This window comes from Cavia porcellus, unplaced genomic scaffold (genome assembly GCF_034190915.1).
Source record: "Cavia porcellus strain 051 isolate PalLab524CR breed Dunkin Hartley unplaced genomic scaffold, mCavPor4.1 scaffold_11, whole genome shotgun sequence".
Lineage (NCBI taxonomy): Eukaryota > Metazoa > Chordata > Mammalia > Rodentia > Caviidae > Cavia > Cavia porcellus.
In genome coordinates, this window is record NW_026947494.1 from 4,138,557 (window position 1) to 4,165,048 (window position 26,492).

General features: G+C 45.2%; 1 long non-coding RNA gene across 1 annotated transcript; it reads right to left on the reverse strand.

Moving 5' to 3' along the window:
* Nucleotides 1–5,563: 5,563 nt before the first annotated feature.
* LOC111753962 (uncharacterized) lies at nt 5,564–26,171 on the reverse strand. The gene is made up of 2 exons (XR_002788728.2): nt 25,961–26,171; nt 5,564–12,890 (listed from the first exon to the last, which is right to left on the reverse strand). It is a non-coding gene; the product is annotated as an uncharacterized LOC111753962 (long non-coding RNA).
* Between the last annotated feature and the right edge of the window lie 321 nt (nt 26,172–26,492).

Here is a 26,492-nt window from a genome sequence, read left to right on the forward strand (position 1 = left end):
TTCCTCCATAGGAACAGCATCTCAGCTAGGAAAGGACCCTGGACTGAAAGTCACTAGTATTTATGGCCACACTGTCTAATCAAGGAGCCTGAGAAAAATAGTAATTTCAAGGAGATCGCTTTTCCCAAAAGGTTGAAGTAAGGCTTAGTAAATACATGCCTAGGAAAAAGTGCGAGATGGTTTCATTGCTACTTAGAAAAGCCAGGTTTAGATCAACAACAAAAACAGGAAAGAGAGAGAGACAGAGACAGAGAGAGACAGAGAGAGAGAGAGAGAGAGAGAGAGAGAGAGAGAGAGAGAGAGAGAGAGAGAGAGAGAGAGAGGAGAGAGAGAGAGAATATAAGGAAGGGAAGGAGCCAGGGAGGGCCAGCTCCATCCAGGAGACCGCTAGCCCGCAGCCAGCTGCTGGAGGGAGAGGTTATAGGGGCAGACAGCTTTCTCCAGAGCAGCTGTAGTGCGGGGTGGGGCCTGGCCAGCTCCTGCGGGGAGGGCAACTTGCTCCATCCTCCTTAAGGTGCTTCCTGGAGCCAGGCCTCTGCTGTACCCTGGGAACAGAGAGGCCTTCCTTCTGTGTGTAAGAAACAGTTTTCCTTGCACCAAGGAAGGTGGTTTTTAAACCTCTGCCGTCACGCACACTTGCTTCTCTCCCACCTCAGGCAGCAGGCCCAGGAGGGGCAGTTCCAGCCCACGTGATTACAGCTGTTTGAGGAGTGAAGCTGGGGTGGCCTCGCCTGCTTGGGTTGGATCACACGCGCGCTGCAGGCTGCTTTGTGTCATGGGGACACGTCTGAATTCAAACAAAGACAGTCTCATTTCTGAAGAGGAGTGACAGGTGCACTGACCCGTGCCTCTATACTGGACAACAGGAACCTGAGCCTCGGCAGCCTCAGCCCTCTGGAATGAAGAAACCGGATCCCAGGGACCTCTGAGCTCTGCTAGCATCACGCTGCCCTGGGTCCACGCTACGAGAGGCAAGGAGGAAGAGCCTAATGCTGTGGGCACTGTGTGTGTGTGTGTGTGTGTGTGTGTGTGTGTGTGTGCGCGGTGCCTACACAGGGAGTGAGGCATAACTTCCCATGGGTGCCAACTACCCTGGTTTATAGGGTCTCTGTAGGTGGCTGGTTTCCTGTTTGTTTTGGAAAAATGTCCTTCTGGCTTGTCTTCCTCCCTAACCTTTAGCAGGGGAGCGTACCTGCATTCTGCATGTTTTCCTTTATGGCCTTATTGTCTTGCATTGAGCTATACATATGACGGGCTTAGTTTGATTTTCAGGTAGACTGCGAGTTCCTCGGGTGGGCGTCTCCAGCAGGTAGCTTTCGACCCAGCACACACCAAGTGTTCAATAAATATTACGCTGAATGAAGCAAATGATGGTAATCTCTGTTTCCAAATAGGCGAAGGTCCTGTCCACTAAGCTGTGGCACAAATGGCATGTCTAAGGGCAAAGAGAACCTTCTCAAGAAATAACCTCTCACAGGTAGGAAGAACAGGGTTTCTGTGTGATTTTCTACTCCTGTGATGTGGGTAATAGATTTGTAAGCTTTCTTTTTCTACAAGGCTGATGGGGGGACCCTCTTACACATCCATGGGGCACTTAGTAATTCTCTGGGATTATAAAAGTGCCTTCCAGCACCAAGAATTCAAAACTCTAATAACACTGCCATTGGAAAGCCCACCGTGTATGGGGTGTTTGCCAGGCCAGAGTCCCTCAGTGGGATGCGATGCACCATTTTGCATTTGTAGGACACAGGACCCAAAGAATTTGACTTTTACATTAGATGCTAGGAATAACCAAGGAGGTGAGAGCTGAAGAGCAGAAGAGATCAGGACTTGAGGGACCCCGCAGGTGTAGTGGGAGGGGGGAGGGACGTGTAAAAGAGGCAAGAGAAGACCATGAGGGCACTGTGAGGCCAGAGTGTGGCCCAGCGGCAGGCTGCCCACCTGTCACACCCAAGGGCCTGAGCTTAACGCCTGCCATGGCAAAATAAATAAATGCATCAATAAAAGCAAATTTTTAAACAACGCAGAACCAGCAAGACGAAGCCGATGGGCCTGACTCTAAAGAGAAGTGAGCCAAATTTCTTCCCACAGTCAGCAACGTAGGTAAGAAATGTTCTTCTTGTCTTACGCTCAAACTGTGTCACTGGTTTTGCTCACGGTGTTTGCATTCCCAAATCCCTGCTTTGTCATTTCTTCCCCGTTTCACATTCTGAAGTACTTGGAGCTCTCAGCAACCCCTCTGCAGGGCTGAAAGGGTGTTTATGCTGCAGAGAGGAGCCAGGCCTGGGGATTGCACCAACGGGCTCTGGGCTGGTTTGCTTTCCTGGCACAGTTCTGCAGGCACCACGCAGGAAAACCAGAACAGTCTTGGCACTGCAGCCAGACAGGCCCGAGTGAGGAACACAGCTCTCTGAATGTAGGGTCCTTGCACTGCACTGACTCCAGTGGGATGAATGCGAACACTGCCCCTCAGGTTGGGGTCCAGAGAGCTGGGCTCCGTAGGCCTGGAAGGGTGACCCCTTCAGAGTGTGCTGCACAGCAGCGGGGACAGGTCTGGAAAGGGGTGGCGGGGTCCCTTTGAGACCAGACAGGCAGGACCTGGCATTGGCTGTGGCCTGGCCTGAAAACCCACAGAGGATTTGGTCAGGAACTGAGTGGCTGAAATGAATACGATTCCATTCAGGGCTAAGGTAAATGTTGTGTTCGAGTCCAGTGGGCCAGATTCGGTGAAAATTGTCAAAGCTGCCTCTGACTCTTGGCTCCTTCCTTTGTTCCCGCTACCTGCCCCTCCCCACCCCTGGCTGTCAGGTCTCAGGAGCCCTGCGCAAAAGCGCTGTCTGCAGTGCTGCTGTGTGACAGATGACACGAGGGTTAACTCAAGACCACATCCACCGCGTCCACCACGGCGGGTCAGTGAGGTGAAAACCTCTCCACAGGGCACTCTGGGGACCACTGCTCCCCGCTCTCCCAGGGTCCAGGCCCTGCCCTATGCACAGCAGCATTTTCTTCAGATGCTAGGAAATAAACACACAGGATCTGAAAGGGGAAGAGCAGGAAACACAGTGAAATCCTTCCCTGGGGGACGCTGTGGACCCCGAGGCGAAAGTCTGCTATGCTGGCAGCCAGAAGCCAGACAGCAACGGAAAAAGAGGGAGGATTCAGGGAGGGGCTCATCCAACCAAACCAGGTGCGGTGGTTGAGAAGGGGCCCAAGGCACCTGGGTGTCCCGGGAGGACTTTCCACTAGTGAGTGCTCCTACGTGCCTTTCTTCTCTCTCTCTCTCTCTCCATCATTATGCATGTGCCACTTTTTGTTTATAAACATTTGAAGTATAACGCACAGTTGGAAGTGTCTAGGCACACGGGCCTTTATACAACGTCCTTACCCCCTCCAATGGAAGGATTTGCTTTACTCATTTTTTAAAAATTGAATTGTGCAGTGGGCTTATCTGGTGCTTGTCACCAAATGCGTGGAGCAGGGTCTTCTCCTTCTGTGTTGCTGTTTCAAAGTGCATTGTGTGGTTATGCCCTGTTGCAGTTTATATCCGGATGTCCCCCCAAAACCTCATGCACTGAGAGGTGGGGTTTTCAGGAGGCAATTGGGATTGTAGGGGTGCTCCTCTCACTGGTGCATGAGTCCACAGAGGGGTTTATGGCTCACTGCACTGTTAGGAGGGGAGGCTGCTGGGCAGAGGTGGCTATACAAGCTGGTACCTGAAAGGGTGTATCTCTTTATCTCGTCTCTCTCTCTCTCTCTCTCTCTCTCTCTCTCTCTCTCTCTCTCTGTCCTTCCTGGCTGGGTGATACGAGCAGCTCTCCTCCACTATGCCTCTCTGCAGGGCTGAGACAGAGGAGGAGCCACTGACCATGGACTGAAATGTGAGCCAAAATAAACCTTTTCTGCTTTGAGCTCCAAGAGTTGAATATCTTGTCCCACGTATGAGAAAAGTGCCTAAGACACTGCCCATTATCCAGTGGGTTGTTGACTGACTTTGGAACTTTTCTGCCTGGGGAGGTTATAAGGAGCACTCCTGTGACATCCATCCTTCTCTCCCGGGTACCTGAGTATTTCCATTGCTATGCAGTCCACACCTGGTGCACAGGGGTTTCAGGCTTGTGCATGCAGAGCTTTGGAAAATGCTGCCAGGTAACCAGGGTTGAAGTTCTGGTGACACATTCACTGCCATCAGTGTCCAAGGAGAGTTCTGGGTCACACTTGGTGCTGCCACCTAGCTCTTGGCTGTCTCTTGAGTCATGTGGGATGTCACACAGTGGTATAAGTTCCGTTGTCCTGATGGTGTTTTTATCAGTTTAAGGGTCGTTTAGGTGTCACCCCTTTAGAAAGTCCCTTTTGAAGCTATCCTTTTTTTATACTGGGTTATCAGACGGTTTCCTATTAATTTGCATGCTGTGTGCATAAATGTTGAACATAGGACTTGAAAGAATGCCTCCCATTCTGTGGCTTTCCCATGCACTCCTGCATAATCTTATTTTTCTTTGATGGAATTTCTTGGACTCAGGGTAGTGCAGTTTATTGATCTTTCATGTGATGGTTAAAGCTTTTAGTGTCATGCTTAAGAGACTTTGCAGGCTCCAGAGACAGGAAGATATTTCCCTTTGTTGTTTTCTGAAGCATTTTATTTTACCTCTCACTTGTAGGTTTTGATCAACATGTAACTCATTCTTCATTCTTGGGTAAGTCTTGACCCAGGTCAGGTTTCTCTTCTTTCCACGTGAATACCAAACTGGCCCACACACTGTTAAAAGGCTATTTTGTCGCAGTTCCAGAATGCTAGAAAATGCACAGCAAGCAAACACCCCAAATAGAGGGAGAAAATGGTAACAATAATGTGAACTGAAAAAAAGAATCCCAAAAGCAAGCTGTGTCTCTTCACAAGACAAAAAATTAAATTTCTGACAAGAATAATCCAGAAAAAAAGAGAACTACATGAATACCAATATCAAGAACGGGAAATGGGAGGACCGTAAAGATCCTACATGCATTAAAAAGATAAAAAGATATTATGGAAAATTCTGAAAGTTATTTCAAAATATGAAAATTCAGATAAAACACAAAAATTCTCAGGAAAAGCATTATTGGAAAAACAAGAGATGAGACATAGGAAAAGGAAAATCTGAATAGCTACATACAGTTATTAAAGGACTCTCCAGATTTACATAGCTTCTCAAGTTAATCTTGAAAACTTTCAAGAAAGAAATACCAACAATCTTGTATGAACCCTTTCAGAAAATAATAGAGAGAAAACCTAATTGTTTAGAAAACCCATGTGACTTTGATATTAAATTCTGACAAAAATAAGATTATAATTTAGTTCTGATCCTCAATGGAAAAATCCAAAATGAAATCCAACAACTGCATACTACAGATATACTAAAAACTTTATGTATCACAGCAGAATTTGGTGAAAATGCTGGATTCACTTAGCTTAAGAAAATCTAATCCTTGAATTTAACAAGATTGAGGGAAAATATACGCTTATGTCAGTAGTTACAGAAATACACTTGTTAAAATTAAAAACATTTTACAATGAAACTGCTGATCATTGGAATATTGCTTAATCTGATAAAGTTTATCCACAACATGCTTATAGTACACACCCATTCTTCATGTCAAACATTGAAAGCCTTTTCCTTTTGGTCAGGAAAAAGTCCATGAGGTTTACTGTTATTCTGTGAGTCTGTATAAAATGCCCAACAACGAAACTTTAAAGGAGGAGGGTTTATTTTGACTCATGGATTCAGAGGTGTCAGCCTATAGCTGTCTCGCTCCACCGTGAGCATCACGGGACATGCGTGGCAGGAAAAAGCGGCTCCCCTGGTGTCAGCCAGCAGCCAGAGAGTGGGACAGGCAGAGGAGAAGGGACTGGGGACTGGAGAGCAGCCCTCAAGGCCACACCCCCTTACTAAGGATGGATTCCATGCACTAAGGGGTTGGTGGATAAAGCCTTTGAGAAGGCTGTGCTCTGATCACTGGCCAGAGCTCTGCCTCAGGGAGGAAGCCTTCCACACAACTAGGCACTGGGGAACACCTTAGACCTGAATCCTGACAATCACATCTGTTAGCTATTTGACATTAATTCTGGATCACTAAGCAAAGAAACAAAAAATACTTAAATGCAATGATTGAAGGGGAAAAAAGCTGTCCTTTATTCCAGGGCATGATTACTTTTTAAAATTTAAAAATGTCTAAAACAACAGTATCAAAATTAACACATATATTTAAGTTTGCCTGATACTACAGTAATAATAGATGATTAGAAAATTAAAATTTTAAGATATATGGTTCACAATGATTCTGAAAATACCAAATCGTAAAACCTTTACACAGAAAACTACAAAATTACTAGTGGAAATTTTAAATAATTAGGGATTAGACAATCTATACAATCTCCCTTAAGTGATCTAAGAATTTTATGCTATTGTAATTAATATATATTAATTTATATAATATATATGGTGCACAAATGCTGTAGCTCAGTTTGGAGGAATGTCCCAGCAATATTGAGTTTTCTCTCCATAGGCATAGTTTGTGCCTTGTCTTCTTTTTTCCTCTCAACAAGTTAGTTTGGAAACTTTGGAACACAATGAATTCAAATAGTTTGTTAAATTTATCCCTAGGTATTTCATCACAGCCTATGCACTTAAAATGATATTGTATGTTTTTAATAATTTTCTAGATGGACTTCAAAAATATGAGACAATAATGACAAAATTGCCAAACCTGCTTAATAAAGTAGCTCTGTAACCCCTTAAAAAAACTGTCTTAATTGTCCCGTGAATTAGCAAAAATCCCTCCAAAATTAATGATTCAACTTAAAAATACCACTGCCAGTGTCACTGCTGCTGTTACTGTTTAGGAAGCATGGTGAAGGCTGAGCACTCACGTGATGCAGTTTGTGAATAAGTAATTTACAAAGTTAACAAAACTTTGTCAAGAAATTAGCTGGGGGAAGAGAAGGAAGGGCAGTCACAGGACTGAGCTGCCATGCGGATGAGTGCCAGGAGCCTGCGGAACGTGCTTCATGTATCACACAAATACACTATTTAGAAAGGGAAGGAAACAGTAGCTGTGTAAAATTCAACTTGATGGACCGGTGCCCAAGAAGAGAATGCTCAGTGGAAGAAGATAAATTCCATGTGAATAATAAGCTCCTGATCATCACAATCATCAACATACAATTTTCATGAAACAAAGTTTATACAAATAAAAATAAGTTTAGTCCAAATACACATGACTTTAAAAAGAAAATGTAGAATCACAGCATCTCTTACGTTGCTACATGTGAATTTTGTCAAGGAATTGGGAATTACTTCTAGGAATTCTCTGTACATCTTTAGCGTTGGTAAAAACCAGATGATCAGGGCGCATTCTCATCATGAAATCTAATGCCCTACAGCACACTGTGGGCCTGGGACTGTCTTATGCTCCTGGCTCCGTACAATTTGGGTCTATACAAGACCTACAGCCTCCATCAGGGAAATCAGGAGAAGAGCTACCTGCCTCTGTTCCACAGCAAAAAATTGGGCCGCGGCATGAACTCCAAGAGGGCAATGGAATTCATTTTGGTACTTAAATGAGTGCATGTAGCAGAAAAGAAATAGCAGAAGAACACAGTCAGCCCCCAGAGGAGGTCCAGGAAGGGCAGACACGGGACAGATGATTAATGACCTTGTCAATGACCAGCGGCCAAGCCTAGGAGTTATGGGCTGAGGGCACCTGTGGCGCTCAGACACTGGCCATTATTGCTGCATGGGCAGCAGCGTCCTTGGATAATTCAATGTTCACAGGAGCTGATAGGTCCATTAGCTGTTCCCTCACAGAGATGGTAGAGCCAGGACTCAACACACAAGGCAGGTAGAAACTGTGCTTCAGAGCTGCAGAATCACTGTGTGCAAAAGATCGGGCACCTTTTGGAGGAGATGCGTGAGAGGGCACGCTGACACAAACAGATCTCCTGAATTCACACTGCTTTACAGAAGAAAAGCAGAAACACCAGAAGGCCGAGTCCTCCAAGGTCACACAGCCAATCAGCACGACAGCCAGGATAGGAGACCAGGTCCTCTTCCTCCCTGTTTGCCAACTGCAGGCCTCAGAATGCGGGGCAGAGCCAGGGTCCATGTTTGCAAAATGCATAGACACTGCATCACGCAGAAGCATTTCAGAACATTAGTGAGTTCATGCCTTTATCACAGTGTATTCGTACCTTTGCTAGTAAGTACAACCATCACATAGGAATTCAGGTTGATGTTACAGAAGCCTGTAGCCTGTACTCTACCCCTAACACTCGTTTCTAACTTGCCCTTCTCGAAGACGATGAAAGGCAAGAACATTTGCCGGTCCCCTGCTCCCGTCTATGATAATTACAACACCCGTGGGCGCCTCCCTCCAGAGCCCATCTGTATGGTAAGCAGTGAACACCTACGCTTCCTCCTGAGAGGCAGAGATTGCTGTACTGACTTGTGATGGGAGTGCCGGCATTGTACCTGTGATTACCATGTAAATGAGCCCAGGATATGCAGCAGAATGCGATTATTTCATTAAAGAGGAAATCTGGAACCCTGAGCATTCAAATCTTTGTTCTTATCACAAACAACTTTAAATGCAGCTTTAAAATGGAACATACAAATGGAACCTATAAAGCAATAAACTCACAGATGTTTTAATTATTTGTGTCTTAGAATTGACTGTCTTGCACTATTGACAGAGAATTCTGGGTGTCCAGATAGAATAGCATCTTTTTTGCATCAAGCCACATTTATTTCATTGCATCAAAAATCCTTGTGTTACAAGTTCTCAGACTGGTAAATATTATATTTGACCTGAGACCGCTGCCAGAGAGATCTAGGATTGGGAAGGTGACATTTAAGCCAGCCAGAGACCATAACCTGGGACCTGCTGTGTTTCTTAAATAGCATTTTTATTGCTTCTGACATAGGGGCCACCTAGACAAAAGAGGTCATCATCTTGTTCCCATGAATACCTGATAAGGTTAAGCCAGCAGGCTACAGAACAATTATTTTAAATCTCACGAATTTTTATGGACTCCATTATTTCCCCATCAGTTCCATATGTATGCAAATTGTGCTTTGTAAAACTCCAACACAAGGCTTCTATTTACCTCAGAGTAGCACAGAGCAGGCTCATAGGGACCAGACTCAGAGCTGTGCATGCCCAGGTAGTTGGGGACAGCCTCAGAGGAAGGGGAAGTGGACACATAGAGGATAAAGGAGAAGTGGGGTCCCTCAGGGTCACAAGAACTTGCGCCAATCCTATAGCAACTCAGGAGCTGGGAGTCCTTGAGTCAGGTCCTCTGCTTATGAGCCATTAAGGAGGCGACCCGGTCAGCCTTGGCATGTGACTCTGTCACAGGCTTTGTTGGAGGTCAGGTAAGGCTATGAGAACAGTTCCTCTTACTGATAACTTATAGGCATCAGGTCCCAAGCAGGTCACTGTGGAGCAGAATACTTCTTCCAGGGTTGGTTCTTGAACTAGGGTGATTTTAAGAATGAAAGCAGTACACCCTCATCTATTTCTAGCATCCGTCTCACAGCAGCATGCTTCAGCTTCTTAGCTGCGCAGGTAATAGTTCCTGTCCCAGTCCAGTTGCTCTTGTCTCTTAGCAACAGCTGGCCACTGTGATGCACACTGTGTAAACCAGTCCCCCACTGACAAGCCACTCTGTCTCTGTACTTCCTGCTTGCTTATCTCATATAAACCCTGGACCACCAGAAATCAGAACCTGATATTCTGGGAGTGACCCCAATCAATGCCCATCAACATAAATAAACCTGCCTCCCAATCCTGGATGTTGTTTTGGTATTTCTGCTTCCCATTGCAACTTTGCAGTCATTCATCACACAAGCAACTCATCAGGGATTGCCTAAGGTACCTGTAACCACTGTGTGACTTGAAGCCACAGGTGTTTATTCTCTAACAGTTCCCAAAATCAAGGTCTGTGCAGGGCTAAGTCCTTCTGAGAACTCAGAGGCAGCATCAGTCCCGTGCCATGTTCTAGCTTCTGGTGACCGCTGGCTGCTCTCAACACTGCTTGGCTGCTGGAGTCTGTTTCTGTCATTAGAATGCCTTTTCTCCTACGCTTATGCAAACAGTGGTCACTAGATTCAGAGCCTCCTCTACTCCGGTACGATGCATCTCATCCCATTACCCCTACAGTGATGCTATTTCCAAAGACGCTCACATTCTCAGGTGCTAGGGATTAGGGAGGAAGCAAAGCATTTCGACCCATAGCAGGTCTCTCGCCTCTGTTTTACTCAAGTAAAAGCATGGGCCCTGGTCCACTTAGGAAAACAGAAATCACACAGTCAGATAGCAGAGAAAATGTAATATTAGGAATCAGTTAAACATGAAATAGAAACAGGTGAAGAGGCTCATAGCCTAGAGAGAGAACATGCTGAAATCCTCTACATCTCTAGAATTAGAGATGCCAAGTGAAGAGCTCGAGATGATTAGGATTTAGAAAAGTAGATGAGGAGGTGCAGGCGTCAGACCCACTTTGTGGCTGCCTTTGCAGCCATGAAGGTGGGACCCTGAATCTCAGAAAAGGAGGTGCTGGCATCTTTGAGGGTACTGGAGCTGGTTTGGGGCCTGCACAGGCATGTGGGTAAAAGGTGGAGGAAGCTTGGACTAGAATGTGGTTGGATGAGTAAAGTGGAGTGTGTCTTCCCGCTGGCCCACTGTCTGGTCTCCTGCTGTCCATCCCCGTTGGCAGAGCGGCCTGGCTGGCGCGACAAGCAAAGCACATGAGCCACCTGCAAAGCTCCACCTGCAAAGGTCTCAGCCTGACGGGTGCAGTGGAGAAGGGTGAGTTTAAAGCTGCAGGATGGCAGCTTGGTAAGGCATTCACTAAGAGCCAGAAAACAGCCTGCAGGGGCAAGGCTGGGACTTCACCCAGGTCAGCTGCTGGGCTCTAAATTCAGCGACTGGCCATTTGATTTATAGTAAGTTAAGACAGATACTGAGATAGATGAGGGTGTATTGCTTTCATTCTTAAAATCACGCTAATTCAAGAACCAAGTTGACAGGCCATTAAAACCAACCAAGGCAAAGTCATCTTCCTCAGGATGTCTAATGAAACGATTTTGGACCTTAGATGGGACTCAACTTTGTCCATTTGTGCAGATTATATTCCGTGTCGGGGATTCCTATGGAAACGTACTGAGAAATGGGAACTACATGGCAAAGAGCTGTCGTACAGAATCTTAGTGAATGCAATTGGGTTTTTCGATCAATTGCAGGTCAGAAACAATTGAATTGCAATGTGTGAAAGGGAGTTGCTAATCTAGAACCTGAGGGAAATTTCCTGTGATCTGAAGCCAACAATAAAAGCGCTTTGGTAAGAAACAAGGGAACGCCAGCATTCCTAAGCACCAGTAGTTCCTTACCGCCAGCAACACAGGCATCGTTCTTGGACTGTCGTGCCTTTGCTCTGTTCACAGAAATTACCTTGAAATATTTTAGCTGAATGTTTGTAAATCAATCACGTTTTGCCAACACCTCCCTCTGTCTGAAGGTGTCCCCACTTAGTAATGACAGTCCAGTAGTTACACCATTGTTAATGCCCTGTGTAAGTATGAACTTTAGGAAAAAAACGGAACAGTTTGCTCTATATTTACCAGACAGTCTTAAAGCATGATCTTCCTATAACTGGCCCAGTTCTTTTGTGTGTTGTTTTGTTTTCTATATCTTATAATCCTTAGAGATATTTAAACTTTCTGTGCTAATATGGCAGGATCGTAGATCAGCTATCATTCATTCATTTGTTGGAAATTCACAAACTAAAAATTACTACAACTTTTGCAAATGAGAAGAGGGGAAAAGATGTCCTTATTCATTGAGGCTACTGTGACCCAATGCCCTTAAAAGGATGGCTTATAGACAACAGAAGTTGATATCCCACTGTGCTGGAAGGTAGACATTCTACCGTAGGGCAGTTCCGCGCCCTGGTGAGAGCACTCTCTCTGGATCATAGACAGTGAATCTGTGCTGTGTTCCTGCCTTGTAGAAGGGCCAAGGCAGCTTTCAGGGGCTCCTTTTATATGAGAACTGTCTTCATCTGTTTTCTGTTACTATTACAGGATACGTGAGAATGTGTATTATACAAAGCAAAGAGGTTAATTCAGCTCATGGTTCTGGTAGCTGTGACATTCAAGCTCAGGTGACCACATGTGGTGAGAGTCTCTTTGCGGGGTCAGCTCACTACAGAAAGTGGAAAGACAGAAAGTGGGAGCTGTGAAGAACAGTGTGAACAAGAGGGCTGGGCTCGCTGCACACCCAGCTGCCCGGCAGCTGCCAGCCCAGCCCCACAAGAGCAGTACTCACTCGCACAGGAGAAGCGTGACATGCATCCACTTGTGAGGCTTTGCTCCTGTGACCCAAACACCTCCCTAAGCCCCAGCTCCTGACACAGACGCCCTGAGGACTCAAACCTCAGCCTGAGTTTCAGGAAGGGCAAACCCTATTCAAGCCACAGCAGGCTCCAAGGGTGTGTCTCCTGATTATCCCCAGAAACCCCAACTTCTGGTGCTGCCACACTAACATCAGGACACAGGGTTTCACGTGCTAACTCTGAGAGATGCAGAGGTGCAGCCTCCAGGAGACGCAGGATGGCAGCCTTTGTTTGATGCCCACTTTCTGAGCACAGTGACCACTCCACGTGACTTTCTGCAACTGCTCCATGCCAGACAGCTTCAATCCACATGGTAAACTCTGATCATCACTGGCTCACGTGCTCCCATAGGGCCGTCTCAGGTCCCCAGCGACAGGGCTTCCACTGCGGCCTCTTTCGGCTGGCGGGCAACACAGGGTGCAGTCTTTGCTTTAACGTGTTCTACCTGTGAGACCTCTTTCCTCTGCAAAACAAAAGATAAATTGATGATGACAACCTTGGAGACATTTTAATACAATTATGTTAGACTGTACTCAGCTACCTTGCACACAGTGGGTGTTTAACAGCTTTCTCAGCTCAGCAATGGAGTTACTTGGATTCCTGGATGAGCAGAGAGAAAGAGAGAGACAGAGACAGAGACAGAGGCCTTTGAATGGCACAGCCACTATTTCTGTGGGCATTCCCAAAGGCAAAACTTTGATTTGGAAATCTGGGTGTGTTTGTTGATGACTATGCACACCTAAACCCTGCCTCAATGGGGTTAAAACACAGATACTAAACACTAATCAGGAATTTATAGACCATCTAGGAAAATCATCATCTTTTCCTAATCAGTGAGAACCGCTCCTTTAGATGGACAGGCTGGCGTGAGCTCAGCAGGATCTGAGCATGTGAGATCTCATTTCGTTCCCATGGTGACCCTGAAAGGTGAGAATGATCTCAATTTTCTTGTGGTAAAACAAGCGTGGCCAGGGTTATCCAACCGTGCAATAGCAAGGCCAGGACTAAGGTGGTCCAGACTCAGTAAATAGACTCCGTCTATTGCTAACTCTTTTGAGCCACGTATGAGTTTCAGACAGCTGACTTATTACTCATCAATTCTGGTGGTGGGACCCTGATATCTAAGTCCAGACTAAAGGAGGAGCAAGTGAGAAAGGAAAGTGACCCCCTCACAGATCACCTGTTTGATCGCAAAGGCATCCAAGGGACAAATAGACCTGAGCTGGGCAGGTGTGTGATACGGTGGGCACATTTGGTGAGAAAACTTTACCATGTCACTTCTGGTAGCTTCGGATCTACAAAGAATTCCTTTCTTAGCTGATGTCAGGGACTGTCTCTGACAGCAGGTGCAGCCTGGGGAAAAATGTCAGCCCAGAAAGAGTGAGGGGGAAGGGAGAATGGACATGTGGGGCTGGCTGGCCAAAGTGGCTGGGCTCCCTGGCTGAAAGCACCACTCAGCAGCTGTTTAGGGCCAGGCAATGAAGCTTGAGAACACTGGTCTACCGAGAGTGAACAGCTTCAGTGTGTGTTTGTCTTAGTGTCCTAGGAGAGCAGGACAATGAAAAGACAAGGATATTTGACAGAAAGAAGCTTGATGGACTAGAAGAGCCCAATGGATCTCTCATTTCTTCTGCCATAAACAAGCAAAGTGTCATTGTCCATTTGTTTCCCTAAAACAAACTGAGACCGGGTAACTTACAAAGAGCAGACATTTATTTCGGCTTGTTCTGGAGTGTGGGAAGACCAAGACCAAGATACCAGCACCTGGGTGCTGCTGAGGGCTTCCTCCAGGGCCTCCAGAGGGAAGAGGTACTGTGTCCTCACAAGACGGAAGGAGTAAGATCAGGAGGGAGAAGATTCTTCCATCAAGCCCCTTAGGAAGGGAAACCTAGTTCTATGTGCGAGGGAGGAGCTCCTGTGATATAATCACCTCTTAGAGACTCAGCTCTTAAAACTATTCCATCGGCAAACATCCCAGAGGGCCAGCCAGCTGAAAGTCAGTGAGTCTACATTCTGCGCCCCACCATTACATTCTGGACACTGGGGCTGTCTAGAAGACAGTGAGCTTGCGATCTGGGCCTCCTCCATTGTGTCCTGGGGGGCTGATGAGAACCCCAAGACTCAGAACAACAGCTCAGCACACAGATGCACACATACACCTCTGGAGGGTGAAGCCATCAGCAAGGCCAGTAATGTGGAATCATCTGAAGCATAATGAGACAGCAGTTAGACTCTAGAGAACTCCATTGACAGAAGAGTAGTCCTAGCCCCCACATCTAGAGACCAAGACTAGCTCCACACCCAGCATCTCTCAGATGTAACATGAACATTATCACAGAACTGCAAACACCAGGAGAAGGTAGATTCTTGGGACAGCTATAAAGAACCAACTACATCTGGAGGACATTCCTGGAGAATGGACATCTTTCCTCCTTGAGAGAAGCTTCAATGCTAGTGGTAGAGCTGTATATCACCGGATGTTGGTGAGTATCAACATAAAAGACAAAAGTAAAGAAAAAAGAGAATGTGGAGTATGGCAAGACGCATAGGTGGGAACAGTCCCAGACCCCCAGCCCACCCAGGAGAGGCTTGGAACTCAACAAGATAGATGGAGGTGGAAGCCAAACACTGGAAGCTTCTGAAATGATAACAACACAGTGAAAAAATGAGTGGAAAATGGTACAGAGAAAATGATCTCTCAGTACAAAAAGAAATGATGCTTAAAATCAAAGATGCTAGAGAAGACACAAATAAAAGGACAGATGAGCTTAGGAAAAGATGGAAACAAGAAATGCACGACATAAGAGAGAAATAGAACCCACAAAACAAACACAAAAGGAGATGCAGGAGATTAAAACCTCTATTGAAAGTATATGCAACAGATTGAAGCAAGGAAAGGATAAAATTTCAGATCTTGAAGACAGAATTGTGACTAATGATGATGAAAAGAAAGATATCCTAAAAATAGCAAAAGACCGTGGAAATCAATCCAACAGCTACAAAATGAAGCAAAGATAAATAACACAAGATTGACTGTGTCAGTAAGCAATAAGACAGCTGGAGACAGCACAAATGCCATTAAAATAATAAATATATATGGGCTTAGTACAGGAGCAGCCAACTATATAGCACAGTTATTGTTAGACATGGAAAATCAAATAAACAATAGCACAACTGTCATGGGAGACCTCAATACCCCGTTGTCACTGAGAGATCAACTAGACAGAAAATCAGCAAAGAAATATCAGGGCCGGACCAAATCTACACCTTTTTTTTTTTTTTTTTTGTCTTTTTCGTTTTTATCAGTACCAGGGATCGAACTCACGACTGCCTGCTTGCAAGGCAGGTGCTTATGCCACTGAGCTAAATCCTCAGCCCCCCAAATCTACACTTAATAGGACCAAATGGACTGAACTGAATGGACTTAATAGGAAGAAGCCATGCCCAAGGCCCCACCCCAGTGGCCCAGAGAGATCCCATTGTGGGCCTGGAGAAGAAGCCTTGCTCTGAGGACCCACTGCCATCAGGACAGCATCAGTGAACCACCGCCCAGTGTAGCTCTACCACTCCAGGAACCTCGAATCAGACGAACCCAGTTGCCTAGTCCAGTCTACCGCATGAGGGACTGGCAGCCAATGCAGGAAGCACCCGGATCCAGCAATGGGCTGATTCTGAGGAGCAGAGGAAGATGTCTAGACAAAGGAGCAAAGTACAATCTCAGACCTCAGCGCACACAGAACAAGTTCAGAAGACACAGACATAGGAACACCTGAATACTATTACATTGGCAATACCTAAATTTTGGAAAAGACATCAATCTTTGGAAAAGACACCATAACAAGAGACCACGGCCAGAGGGCAGACTAACAGAAGCCAGGCCGGACGCCAGCACAGTGGACAGCCAGATGCAGATCGGCTTCAACTACGAAAGCTGGAGGCACTGATGGATTAAAATTACTCCCCCTGGACACACTTTCACTGCCTTACATACATCCTGGCGATCGATGGTCACTATACTTCACTGCCAGGATATCTTTGAACATAATTAATTAATCAGGGTATTGAGCTGCTGGAATGAAATTCACTTTTCATTACTTATGTTCTTACAGAAAGCGATTCAGGAAGATTTAACTGTTGGAAGGTTTTAAAAGTAACTATTTCATATAATATGTTCTACTTGGCGAAGAAAATAAACTTCATTTGCTTGATGTTCTCATTTTTTAAACTAATTTTCAAAATGTGTACTGAAATTCGGTGATAAAATGAAAAGTCAACATTCTTTTTAATTCATAAAGAGCTCAAACTGTAATTGTGATCTCATGGTTCAGACTTATTTTTGAGTTCCCATCATCCTTATAAACTGCAAGAATTAATATTGGAACTCTCATGCTAGTAGGTTCTCCCTTACAGACTTTTGTGCTAAGAGTTTAATGAGATGATAAAAGAAGGTAATTTATTTATATCCTTGCCTCTGAGTCCCATGCACGTGTGACCTCCAAGGGCTCTGTGCAGATGTGACCACTAGCAATTGTGTCTTTTGCACCCACTTCACTGCTCCTTTCTTAAACATCTGGCCCTGATGGTGAAATTCCCTCTTCTACCTCTGATCCATAGCTTCTCAATCTACGTCTCCCTCATCTCTTTCTGGCCTCATACACTGCTTTGTCATAATTTATCTAACTATTCATGTTACAGAGTCCAAGCCATTGTAAGCAGGAAACAGGTAATCTCACTATAACACATAATATTATGAAACTTCAACGTTCAAAGGAGTGAATATAAAAATCCTAAAAGCGGCCGGGGAAAAATACAGATGCACATGCGTACAAACACAGTTATCTTTATATAAATACAGAGTCCTGAAGAAAGAGAATAACAGCTGACTTTTTCACAACGTCTTGTAAACCAGAAGACACATGACTGACATCTTCAATAATTCAATGTTTGGGGGCTGGGGCACAGGTTGGGAAATAAAATTCTATATGCATTGAAAAAATCTTGTACAATAATAAAAACTGTGATGCATGCAACAGAAGATTAACAGAAACTCTAAGAATGTAAGTCAAACAGAAAAATATTATCTTATATAGATTTCACAAGCAAGAAGAAAATAACGCAGATAATGTAGAAATCTAAATAAAATTTCCAATATAAAATATATTTTGAGGATTAGAACATAACAAAAAATTAAAACAATGGAAAAAAGGTAGGAGAGGGCAAATTGAATTCAAGTGTTACAAGTTTCTTTCATTATTTGAAAAGAGGATAAAATATTAAATTTGCATACAAGTAAGTTACGTTATAATTTGTAAGATAAATACTAAAAGAAAAAAGACATGTAAAACTTTCATATCCATTGCTTCAAAATACTGCCAATGTAAGTCAGAAAAGGAAAAGTCACAGAACAGAGAAAGGTATGAAGAAATTCAAGTCATTAAGTAAAATGACACCTTCGACTCGTGTTCACCGATAATTGCATTAAATACAAACAACTGTCCAGGGGGAAACACTAAAAGATCAGCAAAGCACATGTAAACCAATGCGCTCACTAGGAATAAATTAAGTTTAGTTTCACGGTGCAGGGCTGAGAATGGAAAAACAGCCCAAATATTACAAGAGAAAGAAGGGAAGTCACAGCGGCACAATGGCATTTGATAAAAATTTTCATGCAAAAATGATAAATGGTTTAATAAACTAGGCATAGGAGATATTTATTCTCAGTCTAATAAAGAACATTTACAAAAAATAAATACCAATCATTATGTGAAAGAGATGAAAAGTTGAAACATTTTATTTTTGAGGTGAAGAACAAAACCAGGATGGATTTCACACAGACTCCTTCCCGTGTGCACCAGGTACCCGGCCCCACGGAGGCAGGACCGGCGGGAAAAAGCGGCAGAGATGCAACGGGCAGGGGGACGTGCTTTCGGAGGTGGGAGCAAGCTTCACATGGAAAGGTGTCCGTCAATAACTTCTTAGAGATTGCAGAAAAAATGAGCCAGATGGAAATTCACTAAAACCCAACATACAAACGTCAGTTGTATTTCCACATGCCAACAGAAAAACTACAAAAAAATCAAAGAATCAATTACAATAGCAAAAACACAAATGTCTAGAATAAAAGCCCAACAAAAAACTGCACAAGACTTTGGTAGGAAAAAATGATGAAACGTCATTAAGATATCCAAGACTTAACTGTGTAGAAGGCTTAAGTTGACAGAATCCGCTTTGTAAGGATCCCAGCTCTTTTTAAATTTATCTGCAGTCAGGGAAACCCTAACACTGCAGTAAGGTGTGGAAGCACTGCGAGGATGGTTGTAAAGTTACACGGCAATTCCGTGGTTTGGACCCCAGCGTTCCCCAGCGTCCTGGTGCTACAGTCTCCTTCAGAGGGCGCTATTACAAGGAGGCCAGTTTTAGGTCTTAAGGTCAGCACTGCAAGCGGCTGTGGAACTCGGGCCTCTCCTTCCTTGTCTGCCTGTCTGGCTGCAAACTGAGCCGTTTCCTTGGTTTAAGTGCGTCCTCCGTGATATTCAGCCTTGTCTGAGACCCCAACCACAGGGAGCCCTCACCATGAGCTAGAACCTCCCAGCGGTGAGCAAAATAGATCTTCTGTCTTTATAAGTGGATCACATCTCAGGTGCTTTACTTATAGGAATGAAAACTGACTGACACAGAGATTTGGAGAAGTGTGAATATTCAAGGTACTTTTGAAGAAGAATTAAGAAATGGAAATGCTGCTTACTCTGTCTAAAGCATTATTACAAATGATGACCAGGACAGTATGGTACTGTGATTCATGGGGAGACTAAAGGAGTAGGTGGGAGGGAATTAGAACTATAAACACGTTCACAATGCATACATATGCTTTTGACGCAAGTCCAATGTGACATTCAAGACCATCAAGGACATGATCTCCTTAGATAAACAGAAAATCATAGCTCTGCCTAATATCACACAGTAAAACTTTGCCTTCAGGTAAATCAATACCACAAATGGAAAGTCATGTAGCACATGGACTACATGGGCAACCCACAAACGCCTCTGTGACGCTCACATAAAGTAAGCTTTCTTTAGCTAGATTAAAAGCACATTGATTATCAGGCTTACTAAATTAAACTCATGCACTGCTCACTAGAAAGCTCGGAAAAGAGTGCTGGGCGTGTCAAGATGGTTTCCACTTTTGTGCTAGACTGGCTCTTTGTCCCTCCCACAGAAGGGGAGAGGGAGCAGAGATGGTGAGGAAGAAGAGCACAAGTGAGACAGATGAACTTCAATGAAACACGCTGAGAAAGTCAGAGATGCCCAAGGAGAAGAGCTCATGCCGGACGGTTCAGGACCTTGGAGAACAAAGTTGCCCCGGCGCAATTCTTTGCCATCCTCCCCTCTGTGACCTGATCCTCTCTTTCCCTTTTCGTCTGCATAACGTGGCCCTGTCCTTGTCCTGTCAAGAATCCACCATGTCTCAGCACAGGTGCCCTGCCTCTGCTCCTTAGACCTTCAGTCCCTGGAACGCTTCCTTTGTAAACATGGTTATTCTTCCTCCCTAGCCCACCGTCCTCCCCCTCCCACCTGTAACCATTTTTCTAATCACGCCAACAGAACACACTGATTCACCTTGGATCCTCTCCTCTGCTTTCCCACCCCCACCCGTGGTCACTCTGATACCAGGCCTTGTAGGGACACTCCCCCGCCCACGGCTCAGTCTGCATTTTCCGCCTTCTCCTTCCATTCCAAGGGCCCAGTCTCTGCACAGCTGTGCCTCAGCCCCTCCTTTCTGAACCACAGTGGGTGGTTCCACCGTCTTTCTGCTCCAGCCCATCCACCGCTACACCAGTTCTCCGGTATCATCCACTTTAGTGCTTAAAAATGGCAGCCACTGCCCAGAGCAAACACAGGATCATTTAAAGGAGTTTGCCTACACCCTGACATGAACCTAAAGCCTGTGTCTATCTGTCACCATCAGAAATAACTCCATTCTCTTTCTTCCTTTCCTTGTCTCTGCACCCTTAAGGTACAACATTTACCCTGAAATGTTCTCCCTTGTTTCTGCTTTCTTAAAACTCCACTTATTATCCATCCTCTTAATGAAATGTTTGCACTAGAATAGCAGCAGCTCAAACCACCTCCAACTAAAATGCACATAAATCATTCACCTGCTGAATGATCTGCTCGCTCTGCGTGTGTGTGTGTGTGTGTGTGTGTGTGTGTGTGTGTGTGTGTTTTAACCCCGCCTCACTGGATAATGAGCGGTCCATGGTCAGAGATTCCAGGTCATGTTACTGTACAGTCCTTGTGACAATTAACAAGAGATTCTCCACATAATGCATGATAACTAGTTATTTAATGAAGTGCAGATATGTTATTAATTCTTCTAAAAATCACAGTTGACTCAGAGATGATTAAGAGCATCTCACTTTTTTTAATGTGTTGCAAGTAATCTATATTTTTTCAGTTCACTACATTGATCTTCATTAAAGACTTACTTCATTCAAAAAATTTTAAATGTAATTAACCAAAGGGATTGAAATAAAATAAAGGGGAATTTGTACAAAAAACCCTGTTGGATTTCAATTGTTATAAAGAATAAAATTCACAATATAGATAAAGTAATTGTAAATTAGAAACTCATTGTACCAGAAAATTCTTCTTTGTTTTAAAAAAAAATTGTTTTCTGAGACAGAGTCTCATTATGTAGTCCAAGCTGGTCCTGAACTCACCAGGCTGGCCTCAAACTCACAGTGATCCTCTGGTGTCAGTCTCCCAAGATCTGGGATTATAGGCATGTGCCACCACACCCAGCTCTAGAACATTCTTGATTAAAATGGAGTAAATGTACAACCATTCCAGATCTCATATCTTGTATAGATGCATCTCACTGGGGGGCACACATCTACCCCAAGAGAATTCAAGTTTTTAAGAAAATATCCAAGAGAATTCAACCTCTTCCCAATATTGACAGACAATACCAGACTTGAGATAATGGCTGTCAAAGAAATTGCTAAGAGGTCCAAGAAATTATAAACTACAATGACTGTTAATCAATTGTTACTCAACTTTCTGGGACAAAATGCATGCTTTTGAGATAAGGAAGGACATCATTTATAGCAGCCAACAAAGAGAAGCAAAGGCAAAATTAATGGGACGCAAGTTATCAGCATACCCTATATCTACTTCAGCCTGTCTCTTCTTTGGAAACAAAATGCTTCCTGCATGGCAGGATTACAGTGACTACTGAGGGACGTGGCTAGTTTTCTGGGGATCAGGCAGCGAGCCATAAACTGACGAGAAAGCCATGGAGTCTCCAGAACACCTATTTCCGATGACCGGGCAGCATCTCAGCTTCTTGTGTAGCGACACTCAGCCAGCTCCCACTTCCACACCATGGCAGACTAACACTGCTTCACCTTCACGTGTGTCAGCCCAGATAGAGAAACCGGGTGTAGAACACAAGGTTCTCGCACCCTAGAGGTTCCTTAATCTTTACAAGGAAACCCCTTGTACTTGCTAAGCCATACTCTACATTGTTTTGAATGTGAAGAAAAGTGCTTCAGTGACTGAAAGGTCCAGACACCCTGGAGCTCTTGATGGGGAAGGGTCCTCCTGACCTCCCTCACGAGGTCACTGTAGGCTGTACAAGTCCACCCCTTTCCCGGTAACCAGCGCCCAGCATACCCTGCCAGGTGCTCTCCTTGGCATTCTGGGTTTGTCAGAACTGTCCCAGGCCAGCATGGTCATGGAGTATGACTCTGGGGACCATGGCCAGCTGGTCCTGGCTGAGCAGAAAGGACAGCGCACACCTGGTGCCAGCAAACGCAGTTGTCGAGTCCTGGCCTGAGAGGACGCCTCATGGAGCCATGGGGATTTTTCTTACCCCAGCCTCATTCTATAACCAGGGCCACTAAGTAGGGCTATGCAGAGCAATAAGAAGAATCAGACGCCTCTGCAGGCTGCTGATTACAAAGTACGAGGACCATCCACCACCCTCTACTTACATGAAAAAAGACACAAAGAAGCAAGGCTGACTCCAAACCTAGAGACCATGGAAATTACCAAAGAAGGAGGAGCAAAAGGGAGGAGAGATACCCAGAGACAGACAGACAGAGAGACAGGGAGAGAGAGAAAGAAAGTATTCCACCTCCGAGGAAGATAAAAGGAGCCAGCTCATGCTCCATGTCCCCAAAGCCCTGCCCTTGGGAAACCCCAGGCTCACCACCCTTGGCTCAGGTTCCACAAGGATGGATCTCACAGGGCACAGGCTGTAGAGTTGTGCACGGGTATCTGGGGAGAGTTCAGAGGAAAAATGAAGTCGTGTTATCATAGAAACTGGATCCTACCAAGACCCGTGTAACTCAACAGCCCTCAGGCTAGAGGTCCTGGGTGCCTATGGCCTTCGCTCTTGAAGCTTCCCAAGTGAGACTGTCAAAGAGTTGTAGCAGAGCTCTCTGCTCCAGGACTCCCTGCCGCTTTGGCTTCTGGGTCTCCAGGACCGGGGTTGAGCACACTCCCAAGGTGTTGCACTGTGCCCCGGGCTCTCATCATGCCACTCTAGGAAGTCACTTGGAGCAGGCTAAGCCTTCAAATGCCTCTGGCCACTGCCCATTAAGGACAGTCACCAGGCTGAGCTGTCCCCTGCTCCTTAACTTATTACTGCTTCCACACCACCGGCCCGTGGGACTCATCCCTCCCCTGGCTTCCTGTCCTCAGCCTCCTGAAGAACCATAGGCTTGATAATGAGAACAGCTAATTGGCCTTACCTCAGTTTCCCCTCCCTGAGCTAACTGTGCTCTACACTAATGTGATTTCCAACAGCTTTGGGAAGAAGCACTCTACTCTGACCCTAGCCTAGGTGCCTAGAGCCCTTTTCCAGCGTGTGAAACTCGTGTCACTATTGTATCGAGTTGCTCCCACTGACCAGCTCACTACACAACAGACAGGCACCCCAGCCCTGTGCATGTCAGCCCTACAGGATTAGTGACCCCAGCACAAAAGAGCTACCAGATAGCTACTCCAACAAGGTACTTGCATCATTTCTTGTTGACAAACAAGCACACATTTTGCATAGGTAGTAAGCATTAAACCAACCTGGGTGTGCAAACATCAAGCTTAGAATTTGCAGAGAAATAGGAAAGATCTTCAAGATGTTGTGAGGCAAGGAATTTGAAAACCAAGTTGTAAGGGGTAGAATTTGCACTGGCATTCTAAGAAGGTGTCCAGGGTTGGTCATGTGCATCTCATGAAAATATAACTGCAGAAAGACAGGGAGGGGCAGGCGCCAGCACAGTGGAGCCCATATGTCTTAGTTACTTTATGCTCGTTGCTGAGACAAAATACCTGATGCCCAAGTTGGGAAAGGAAAGGTTTATTTCTTAGTTTTTGGAGGTTTCAGTCCACACTCAGTTGGCTCCAAGACAGGCGGGCGTGGCTGGACCTCCGTTCATAGCAGCTGCAAACAGCAAGCTCAAACCAGCAAAGAGAAAGACACACCTTCTTCCTGCCATTACGTCACATCCTAGCTCCACCCCTATGTGGGTGGAGCCCTGACACCATCAATCCAAGCACTAGATAATGAACCATCACAAATGAACAATGCAAACTCATGTGGCCTGGGGGACACAAACATAAACCATGACACCATATTATCTAACAACACAGCAAACTGCTGCCATGAGCAATGTGTGGGGACACTTAGACTCTGTTGGGGAAGAGCAAAGCCATTCGCCGGCTTCCTGCCTACCTATACAGGGTTAATAAACAGAAGACACTGAGGCTCAGGGCTGGGACAGTGGCCTTGGGCACAGGGACAGATCAGTGTCCACACTTCCGCCCTCTGTAGGTAAGGACCAAAACTTTGACAGACTCACAGATTCTCAAGGAAAGAGAGCGCATCATCATCCCCAGGAGGTAAGGCTGGTACTCGGAGGGAAAGAAACCCTGGGTATTGCAATGAATGGTATACGGCTCCTCAAAGCACAGCGCTAACCAACAAAATCTATTCCTTAATATTTAATTTAACTCATTAAATTAAATTAAAATTTTCTCCTTCGGGGAGTGATCATGAAAGCAAGTGGAGAAATGCTGACATAGCCAATTAGAAAAAGTTGGCCAAAGCTTTCATCAAAATTAAAAACTTTCATGCCTCGACTGATGCTATTAAGGAAGGGAAGACATCTAGATAACAAAAAAATTTGCAAACCATATACTTAATACAGATCATGAATGCAATGCACACTGTATGAAAAGAACATTTACAATTCAAAAACAAAAAGACAAGCACTCAATGGAAATATGAGCAAAGGAGCTGATCAGACATTTCTTTGGAGAAGACTTTCCGTGGCTACAAGATACACAAAAAGGGCACGACGTCTGAAGTGGTTAAAGAAATGGAAACCAAAACCAAGTCACACACATGCATTGGCGACTCTGAGCTGAGAAGCAGAAAGCACCGCGCATGGGCAAGGTGGGGGGCACGGAACCCCAGCAACCACTGCTCAGGAATGTAAACACTGCACCCCTGGGGGAGGCACTTGGAAGCTCCTCTAAAACTGGACATAGAATTACCAGTAACCCCCTCCAACAAGTTAGATTTCTCAGGATATACCTAAGAATATCAAAATGCAACAACTCTTACACTAGTATTCAAAGCAGTATTATTCAATATGAGTTACAGTAGCCAGACCACAGAAATAATGCAAATGCCCATCAATGAACTAATGAATGGACAAATGGAACGTAGGGTACCTGGGCCTTGGAATATTATTCAGCCATCAAAAGAAATGAAGCACAGACGTGTCACAACATAGATGAACTCAGATAACACTATGCTTAGTCAGAGAAGCCATTCACAAACATTTACACAAAGTGTCCAGAACAAGTGTATCCTCAAGAAAGGAAATAAATTAGTCACCACCAGGGAGTGGAGAGGAGCTGGTAAAGGCAGAGTGTTTCTTTCGAGATGAAGAAAATGTGGGTGCTTAAAAGGATAGTGTGTTTGTGCAATCTTCTGAATATACTAAAAACCACTAAAACGTGTGGATTTTATCATATGTGAATTAAATCTTAACGAAGATAAGTGACCAAATCGTTTTTCCTGAGCAGTTTGTACCACTGACAGTGTGAGACGCAGGGTGGCCACGGACTATTGGGGAACACAAGTCGGGTCACGGCATCCAAGCCGCCTCTCCTGTCCTGAGTCACCCTAGGCTCTCAATCTTCCCACCGAAATAAACAAGCAGGAAAACCCCAAGCAAAAGAAGCGTCTGGGCAGCTGCGAAGCTGCTCCTGTCCTCTAATTGCACAGCCTCCGTGATTAATCTATTGATCACTCCCGGCTCCCCTGTTAAGCAAGCGTGACCATGCCTGATAGCTGCCGAGAAAATTAATCACAGAGTGAGCCCAGCGAGATCGGGGAGGAGCGCAGACGCAATTAGAGGGGAGATGACTCAGATTCACAGGAAGAGGCGATGAGAGAGATAATCCGGGCAGGATTTACCCTGCCCGTCCTCAGCAAAACCTCAGCAAGCGAAGACTCACCTCTCACACTATGGCGCTAAAACAGGGAAAATGTCATCGGAAAGTGACAGACCGTGCTCCCAGGTCCAACCGTCTGCTGACTGCAACCTTTGGCAGACAGTTGTGTATCGCTGCATGAACTAAATTTCCAGTCCCATTTCCAAACATGAGACAGACTGTCCCAGCGAAACTCATCACAAGGCTCCAGCAGTCTGAGATGCTGTAGCTTTTACTTCAGAGGGATTCTGAGAGCCAGATCTCAGAACAAAAGCAAACAGATGCGCCCACGTACTTCCTACTGATAGGCATCAGGGATGGATACTCGAAATAGCTGTCAGTCACCTTGAGGAAGCCAGGAGTCACCCGCCCAGCCCCCTACAGGAAGAGTCACTGCTGTTAAGCACGCCCGCTTGCTGCATGACTGGATTCCCCGTTTGTCTCCAATTTGGTCAATTTTCCCTAAGCCATTAATCTTACTGGTTGACCACAGTTCTGTCCTGCCTCATGCTCACTCTGCGATTTCCCATTTCTCCCCACTGTGGACCCATCGCAC